An 8,141-nucleotide genomic window follows, 5' to 3' on the forward strand; every position below is an offset into this window, starting at 1 on the left:
TCAAGGATGGATTATCCGGCTCTGGACATTTGCATTCCCTTGGATATTCTCACGGACTCCCTTCAGACTTGTTTGCCTTGGCCACGCCCCCCCCCCGAGCACCAGAGCACCTTGGACACACCTCCCTGTTCTTCTTCCAACCCCGATCCTAGTCTTTTTCCTCATGTTTGTCTCACTCCTCTCCGGTTTCTGCCATCTGCATAGGGTCCTGAAAAACACTTCGTGACAGTCCTAAAGCAGGTCTTTGATGTTCAGATTCAACCCTCCAAACTTATCTTGTTGTGAGAGACCACTTGCCCACCTCTGAAGCCTAAGGACAGGTGTTCTAGCAAAACTTCTTACTGAAATGGAATAACCCAGACCCAGCATGATGGGGCGAATGTCCATTCATGTCAAATTATATATCATGGACTTCCCCTTAAAAAAAACAGGTTATTTACAGTTAAAGCTTACCCTACTACACTATCCAAGCAGGGTGATCCATATTAACATTCACATAACCATAGAGGACTAATGTGAATAGTATCAATGTTACAGATCTTCTACTGGTGGGTGTCAAGGCATCTGTTGTAGCTGCCAGCCATTTCCATTCTACTGTATATGCTCAGACTACAGCTGTCCCAGCAGAAGTGATGACGTGATCACTCAGTGAGAAAAATTCTGTGCACTAATAAAAACATACTCCACACAATCTTAATACTATATTATAGTATAGTATTATATATTTTATAGTTCACTTAAAAAAAGGAAAACCTGTAGTGCTATTTTAAATACCAACATTCAGAAAAATGCCCCACACATCTCCCTTAGGAATTAAGACTTCACATGCAGCTTTCATTCACAGGAAGGCTGCCTACTGTGGATCCTCACTACCCATTTCCTCAAAAGGATAAGGATAAATAAATGAAATCAGTCCAGTCACTGAGTTAGAAATTGTACTTGAGTTGTAATTCTCTTTACCAACACATTTTAAAAGGCCTAACTAAAAAAAGGTTAAAATTTCTAGTCATGCCCAGCTGCTTGTAATTAATGCTGACCTGGAGAAAAACAGGTAAGTAATTAAGGTTTTTTATATTCTCTGTTTGGGGAACAAACTTAAAAACTTTGCCTAATTTTGTTACCCTGTTGAGATACGCATCAGCCTTGTTCTAGAATGCTGCCCTCTTTTCTTCTGTTTTGAGAACTGAATAGGAAGGCCTAAGGGCACAGGATACATTTAGGTGGTCTCTGACATGTACAGTACCAATTGTTTCTTCAAAGACCAGAAGCCACTTGAAAGATATTTTTCTGATCTTCGGCTTAGATAGATTCCTGTCACACCCCAGTTCTCAATTCAACATTTTGGGAATGCAACTGTAATAATTGTAGCAATCAACCATTAAATTTATTTATTAAAAATTGTTCCAAAAAGAGAACTGTGATACATTTTTATTATGCTTTTCCCAGACAAACATGCAGAATGCCAAATATTAAGACAAAACTGTTGCTCTTCCAGTAGTGTTCAGTGTCTTTTTTACACTTCCTGAGATAATTCAGTGAAATGATACAAAAATGGTCTAAGCTGTATGAAAGCTCATCCCTTCAGTGATTCACGCCAAGCCTGAAGCATTCAGGCTGTGTTTTGGACCATAGATTTCTCAAAGCTGATTTTCTGTGGTTATGAGTCTTTGAAATTTCTGTCAGCATTATGTTAATGAGCACCTATTGAGAATATTCATTGTGTTTAAAGTCCCACAAACATAAATTCACAGTCATAACAGTTACTTTGTCTCCAGTAAATTTCCTTGGAACATACAGTATCAAGGCAAGGTTTCCTTGACAATCACTTAGTCATGTTTTTAAATGCAACAATTCAATGTGTTTTTTTTTTTCCCTTGGGACACAAATGAACCCCGGCAACAGTACAGACTTATTGCTTACTATTTTTTACTAACTTTTTATTACCTTTGAAATTGTCAATGTTCAAGTAATGAAATGTGGCTCAAAAATGCTATGATATAATTCAGAAGGAGCCACTGTTTTGCTGTTAGAGACATTTCCAGGGTAGACCAGGACTTTAGTTACACTGACACCCAAAAACAAAAATTAAACTATTGAGCTTGTAGCAGTGCGGATGGGTCCAGACTATAGAAATGAGAGGGTGCCAGAGGGTGGCATTGCGATACACTCTCCACAATCTCGTGAGGAAATTAGGGAACAGGTTGCACCCGGGGAAATCAGATCCCTATAAAAACATTCACTGAGGAGGCAGAGTTTGCCTAACTGAGATCCTCTGAGGACAATTATGTAAAAGGTTCCAAAATACTCCTGTGGAGTGAATGTAAAGACTTTTCTTACTTACAGTATTAGCAGCATCAGCCATTACTGTGTCAGTTTGCTGATATGAAGGAAGACTGAGCACTAGGTAAGCACTACGTCCAGCCATGTGGAGTTAAATGTGTAACTACAGGATAGAAGAGGGAGTGTAGCATCAGGGTTGTTGCTTGGGCCACTTAATCTCCCCTTTTGGGTAGCGTTTATTCACAGATCCCCTTGCTAGGCTCCCCATCATCTGATGTATCTGGTGGCAGCAACATGAGACGACTCATTGCAACATTCGCTGCTGGTTGTGTTTTCTATCTGGTAAGAACTATGGACGTGCTACTTAAATAAGTGTGCTAATTCAGGCTGTTGCCATGCAACAGGAGAAAAATAGAATCCAGCAAGAAACTAGTAAAAAACACCAGAAGGCAACAGGCAACAGCCACTCAGATGGAAGCTAAAACGGTCCTCCAACTGAGATGAGATGCTCAGATGCTCAGGATGCTTAGTTAGACCTTATTCCCAGAGTTAGTGGGAAAAGGAATTTTGTTCTACACATATGGCACATGTCCTACAAAAAGTGACCACAGGAGATGACATGGTAACCTATTTAGTGCCATTTGAGCATATTTTAGAGAGACAGGGCTATGATTAAGATTGATGGGTTCATACTGTGTCCCTGTTTCTGTTTGGTGAAATGCAGAAGCTGTGATACAATCAATTCCAAAGCTAGAAGCTACTTGTGTGCATGAAAGTATTAGTCATTTACAACCATCCCTTTGCAAATTAATCATCACTACTATGCAGTGCGGGTTACCGTGATACCGAAATTGCCTCACTCCATGATTATTGGGAGAGATTTTCTGGGCTTCTCTAAACTGTTACCAGGGAGAGAACCTGAACAAACAGTAACGCAGCAAAAAGCGATTAAGAGTCTGTATGCCTTTGCCAATTAGTTATTTAAGCCTCCTAACAAAGAGATTAAGAAAACCCTGGTCAAAGAAGGGCCAATAAATGGAGAAGGAAACCCTCTCTATCCTGCCTTATGGAACCATGTAAACTGAGGGGGAAAGGGGTGGTGATTCAAGAGACAGAAAAAACACTGAGTCTATCCTCAGAGGCTTGTATTATCACAGACTATACAGTACTAGAATGGGAAAGAGAATTTAATAGAAATGATAAGGTGATAGTTTTGTTTCTCTTGCGAGAGCAAATCATATGCCAAATGGCAGGGGCCATATGTGTCAAACCCGACATCCCTCCCTAGAGGGCGCTCCACTGCTCCTATTATTGTCCTTGTAATTGTTAAGCTCCCCAGGTGTACCCTCTTAGGTGTATTATTTAAAGACTAGCTCCTCCAGTCCTTGGGGCTCATCATTAGGGTAAGATGTCGCGAGGCCCGCCTAGCACCAGGATACCCTACATCCGTCTCCTAAAGGGCATAGGCCTCGTCCCTGATACCTCCCGCTTCCCGAGCCTTGGGTCTGGAGGATCTCGTCCCGTCACCCTTGGACCTCCATGTTTTGTCAGTTCGTGTTCCCCCTTCCCGGGGATTTTAACCTTGTCGCGTCCCAGGATGGATTACTTGCAGCTGGACTCCCGGACTGTGCCCTGACCTGCCTTTGGACCTGTTTGCATTTGGATGCTATTCTTTGTCTCCCCTGTTCACTGTCTCATGGACTGTCACTATTATTTTGTGCACTATTAAACCCCTGTGTGTTTCCTTTTACCACGCCTCCTGTTTTCTCCAGCTCTTACCGCATCGTATAGGGTCTACTACAAGACCCGACATGGATCTCAGTCCATGTTCGTAACAATATGAGGTGGGTGAACAGGAAGGGTTGGTGAACTATAAAGTATACCAACCTGATAAAAAAAAAAAAATAATTTACCACATCAATCTCTTAAAACCATGGAAGAAATGGGAACAGACAACCTGGTTACTTGTGTGTTTGTGAGGAGACAATGATGGACCAAGTGCACATCACTCCTGAACTCACAGACACTCCATACTGGAACATGAATTGGTTCTTAAACTGAAAAGCGAATACATTCCGTCTCCTACCCCAAAGAATGCAGTGCGTTCGGTAGAATATAATAATCCCTCCTGGTGTTCTAATATAGAAAATGCCATATAGGGACCCTGAAGCCAAGAAAAATGAAATCATTAAAGTCTTTGATCCAGCCGCATACAGTAGTTCTGATAACCAAAGCAGACAGGACGTAGCAGTTTTATAATGATTTCAGGAAGCTGAATAACATCACAAAATTCAAAGCATGTCCAATGCTAGAGTAGATGAACTACTGAAAAAACTGAAGAAAGAGAAATATCTTTACACCCTAGATTTGACCTAAGAATACTGGCAATTACCTTTGACATAAATGTCAAAGGAAAAAACTGTGTTTATAACTACCACTATACAGTTCTACCTTTCAGCTTACATGGTGCTCCTGTGACATTCCAGAGAATTGTGGATAAACTCCTGTGAGCTCACAACTCGTATGCCTTTGCATACTTGGATGATGTGATCATATTCAGTGATGAATGGGGGTCACATTTGCAGCATGGCCAGACCTTTGTCGACAGTTTAGGATACACTGGGTTAAAGATAAACCCCACTAAAAGTTGCATGGCGTTTAGACACATTAGTCTCTTGGGAAGTCAGGTTCATGCCAGTATTGATAAATATGTATATGATCAATGATATTATATACAAAATAAGTTTACACTTGAGAAATTGTGAATGGTGCAAGGTTGACGCTTACCATGGAACATAATATACCAAGCTAGACATCAACATTAACAGGACTGCAGTAGTATAACAGGACTATAGTAGTTCATGTGGAACCTGGAAAAAGCCTAAATATTTGTGAAATATAATATTTTTCTTTTTCAAGGTCACTTCCTGTCTAAGCAAATTCCATAATTCAGCAAGATGTTTTGTGTTTTGGCATGGTGCTCCACAGAATATGCAGGCAGAAGTGACAGTTTATCTCCTTTAAGTGACATAGATATTTTTTAATTCGTTCACAGAGAACATCTGGACCTGCAATTGCCTGCAGACCTGTCTTTTATGTCCAACTTTTTGTTCCTGGAAACTTCTTGCCAAATTTTGTTTAAAATATGGTTAAAAGAATAATGTAACCATTGGAACTAATGGTGTCTTATGTTATTTTGCACCCTTGTACTACTAGCCTATTTGCAGAGAAAAACAAACCGCATATACTGATTAGTCCTCTGCTTGACTCTCCTTGAGTCTTTTTTGATAGAAATCAAAGTCTCTGCAGGTCACATTGTGTAAAGCACAATGCAATATCATATGCTTTTTGACTATACAGAAATTCATGTACAGTATGTACAGTATAAATGTAATATATGGAACAAGTAATAGGTTTATTCCATGCTGAAAAGAGAAGAAAGAAAACACTACGTTTCGTGTGTGAAGCCTTCTCCGGGTGTGATATATTACAATATAACTGTAATATATTGTGTGTTTTAAAACTCCAGGTAATTAAAAACTTGTATAAAAATAAAAGTATATAGGATATATATATTGGATATACATAGGATATGAATATTGCTACTGTATATACTGTAGTTCTCCTAACTTTAAGAAAAAGCTTTGATCTATTCAAAATCTGTGATTCATTTTCTCGTATCTGTTTCTGCTTTGAGCACACTGAAAGCAGAGAAACAATAATAATGATGATAATGAAAATGATAAGAAAGAAAATGTTGATATTAACAACTTCTTAAAAAGATTAATGTCTCTTGTTATGCTTGTAATCTAAAGCGATGAGAGGTGATGTTACCCAGTGGGCAAAAGACGTATTATATACGTCTATTAAACGCATACCTTAGACGTCTAAATGTGGTCCGCAATTCGTCTAGAATGAAATTCTAATATACGTCTATTGTTATACGTCAATTATACGTCTATGATTAGATGTTCATTATACGTAAATGGTTGGAGTTCTATTATACGGATAAATTTAGAAGACTATTATACATATATGGTAGGAGTTCCGGATAACTTTAGAGGACTATTATACGTACAGTATATGGTTAGAGGTCTATTATACGGATAACTTTAGAGGTCTATTATACGGATAACTTTAGAGGTCTATTATACGTATATGGGTAGAGGTCTATTATACATCAAAGATAGGTTTTACAGGTGTAGAAACTAGTAAATCAACCCAATGATTTGGTTTAGAAATGTATTCTGAAAATACACATTCACACCTGAAAAATATGTATTTCAAATTATACATTGTATACAATCAATCAACAATCAACATATGGGCAATAATCATAAAAAACACAACTAGTCTTAAACTTCAGCTACAAATTCTGGTAACATGGCAATATACAGTATAGTAATGACAAACACAAACTAATTACATTAACACACTAACTCAAAACCACATTTTGATTCAAATATACATTTTAAAATGTACAACTTCTATATTTCCAAGAAAAAAAATATTACAATGGAAGTTAAGACGATTTTTGTCCACTATTTGCAAACCCTGTCTAATTGTCCTAACAGTTAGAACCAAAAACCTATTATTTTCAGTGTCCAGATCTCCTGGCCCCCTGCCTTGCATATGCATTCTTCAAGTAACACATTGCGTGCTCCTTTATTTCTTTTTCTGTTGATGTAGGGTGGGACTTCAGCACCGCAGCTAGGAGAAAATTATATAATATTACTTCCCAAATAAATGATGATTAATATCTTCTTTAGTATAATCTAAAAAATGAATGGTTTACTAAGCTCAAAGCTGAAATAAATGTATAAAATTTGGCTTGCATCATAGCAGTTGAGCAATAAAGTCTGTCATATTTAAAGAGTACCCAAAGTTTGAAAGTACAACATAGAATAAGAATAGAGAAACGGCAAAACGATTTTGTGTCATCTTCCCCATTCACACTATTTTTATGTGCCATTTTTTGCTTATTCACGTACTATTTTAATCAAAATAATATTAAGAAAGATCTGTATGTATTCAGATAGTATTATTATTATTCATACTTACTCGTCAAAAGAGGATTGCTGAAATATTTGCGGATAAATACTTCTACGTTTGAAAAACGTGTCCAAAATGGTGACCAACGAATACTAGCAATGCATTGTGGTATATAACCGGAAAATGCTGGGTTAGATATTTTCTCAACGTATGCGTTTATTAATGTTGTCGATATTATGGTTGAAATTTAACATTGATAATACATCGTGGCTATGTGCCCCCTGCTATGTGCTGATGTGCAATTTTAACGCATGCAGTTAGTAAGGATCGGTCACTGTTGTATGGTATTATATATAATGACATTATGGAATGGGACGGGGACAGGCCTGGCATCACGGGGGGAGGGAGGAGTGTCGCCCCTTCAGTTTTGGGCAAAAAGATTTACCTAACTTAATTTGCGCCCTAAAAAAATAGTTGTACTTTGTCAATGGTCAGACAACACTGAATGACTCAGACTGTTTGATGTGCAGGAGGGCTATCTGTCCAGGAACTGCACATATCAATGTTGTTATTGAGTGTCAACATTACGATCCTGTTTGCTCAGGTGGACCGATTCCTTGCAGTAGTTTATCATTATACCTAAAATCGTTATATAACTAGGACTAGTTATAGCAGTCTGTGCTTTCTGTTGGTTTTACAACATTTTTTTCTTAACGATTCAGAACCTCTATGTAGCTGCAAAAATGAACGCTTATGGTACTTTTTGCTCCAGGCAATACAAACCACGAGAGTGACGAAAAATGTGAAACTGAACTTCATCGCAAATACCAGATTGCTAGTCGTTATCTTCTATCATGAAGCACTAATCA

The 8,141-nt window shown here is 38.2% G+C and overlaps 1 long non-coding RNA gene across 1 annotated transcript; it reads right to left on the reverse strand.

Annotated features, from left to right (window-relative positions):
- Positions 1–6,508: 6,508 nt before the first annotated feature.
- Positions 6,509–7,551, reverse strand: LOC148674583 (uncharacterized). The gene is made up of 2 exons (XR_015935582.1): positions 7,342–7,551; positions 6,509–6,990 (listed from the first exon to the last, which is right to left on the reverse strand). It is a non-coding gene; the product is annotated as an uncharacterized LOC148674583 (long non-coding RNA).
- Positions 7,552–8,141: the final 590 nt, after the last annotated feature.

Source organism: Lepisosteus platostomus, chromosome 3 (assembly GCF_059453375.1).
Source record: "Lepisosteus platostomus isolate fLepPlt1 chromosome 3, fLepPlt1.hap1, whole genome shotgun sequence".
NCBI lineage: Eukaryota > Metazoa > Chordata > Actinopteri > Semionotiformes > Lepisosteidae > Lepisosteus > Lepisosteus platostomus.